This window comes from Meleagris gallopavo, chromosome 29, assembly GCF_000146605.3.
Source record: "Meleagris gallopavo isolate NT-WF06-2002-E0010 breed Aviagen turkey brand Nicholas breeding stock chromosome 29, Turkey_5.1, whole genome shotgun sequence".
Classification (NCBI taxonomy): Eukaryota; Metazoa; Chordata; class Aves; order Galliformes; family Phasianidae; genus Meleagris; species Meleagris gallopavo.
In genome coordinates this window covers 3,569,004-3,570,143 of record NC_015039.2, presented here as the reverse complement: position 1 = coordinate 3,570,143, position 1,140 = coordinate 3,569,004, and the positions used below count along the sequence as shown (strand labels likewise).

The window sequence follows — 1,140 nt, the reverse complement described above, 5'->3', positions numbered from 1 at the left end:
CTTCCCATCTCCATTCCCATCCCCGTTCCCCCATCCTTATTCCAATCCCCATTCCCCCATTCCCATCCCCATCCCTATTCCCTCATTCCCATCCCCACCCCCATTCCCACATTCCCCCATTTCCATCCCCATTCCCATCCCCATTCTGCCATTCCCCCATCCCCATTCCTCCGTGGTCCCATCCCCCCCCCACAGCCCCATTTTCCATCTCTTTCCAGGAAGGGCTGACCACTGGGAATTAGGAGGCAGCAACAGCAGCGTGGAACCCCACAAACTCCCTCTGTGGTCCCCAGAACCCAATGCCTGCTGTGCTGCCTCCTGCTGAGCCCCCACTGCCCCCCACCCTCACCTGAGCCCTGGCACTGTGCCGCAGCCCTGCCCAGCCTGCATCACCTCGCCCCGCTCACGGGGCCCACTGCAAGGCAAGTGGTGGTTCGGGGGGGTCCTGCTGGGGGGTCTGGGGGAAACTGAGTCACAGGAGGGCCAGGCAGGGGGCTCAGCACCCCAATGGGAAGCTTGGCATGTACCCATCCAGCCCTCCCGGGGTCTCGCTTTGAGGGAGCCCCCAGGGAATTTTGCACGTTTTTGTGCATGCCTCAGTTTCCCCACGGGGAAATGATGATGCCTGAGTTGGGGGGCGGGGGGGGAGCCCTGTCCCTCCATCACTATCTGGGGGGTGATTTAAAGCCCTGATGGTGATGCGGGACTGCAGTGCCGGGGGTTTGTCTGCATTTCGTGCCCCTCATCCCATCAGAGGCTGCACGATCCCCACCCCCCACCCCAAGGCAGCCCACGACCCCAGGAGCTGCGGTGTGGAGCAGTCAGTGTCCCCCCTCCCCCAGCTCTGGGAGGGGTTGAGTGGCCGGGTTTGGCCTCAGGCTGTCCCCGCCGCACCCTGCAGCGCTCGCTTCCCGTTCCTGCCTGCTGCCATGAATTATTTGTGTGGCCGCAGCTCCCGGATGAGGCCGGGACGGGGCGAGCTGCGGGCACACGTCCTCCATCCCCGTGCTGGTATATAGGGCAGCGCTGCTCCGGGTGTGTGGGAGGGTGGGAAGCAGCTCGCGTGCGTCGCGAGGTGGGAGTCGGCGGCACCGGCCTCTATTTCTGGCACTCAGCTCCTTGGGGGGCTTTGGGAAAGTC

At 64.1% G+C, this 1,140-nt stretch overlaps 1 protein-coding gene across 1 annotated transcript in view; it reads left to right on the top strand.

Moving 5' to 3' along the window:
- Positions 1-164: 164 nt before the first annotated feature.
- Positions 165-1,140, top strand: part of LOC109371102 (TANK-binding kinase 1-binding protein 1) — a 2,033-nt gene continuing 1,057 nt past the window's right edge. Inside the window, exon 1 of the mRNA XM_019623360.2 lies at positions 165-422. The gene's annotated coding sequence lies outside the window, so the exon portion shown is untranslated. The remainder of the gene's footprint in view (positions 423-1,140) is intronic.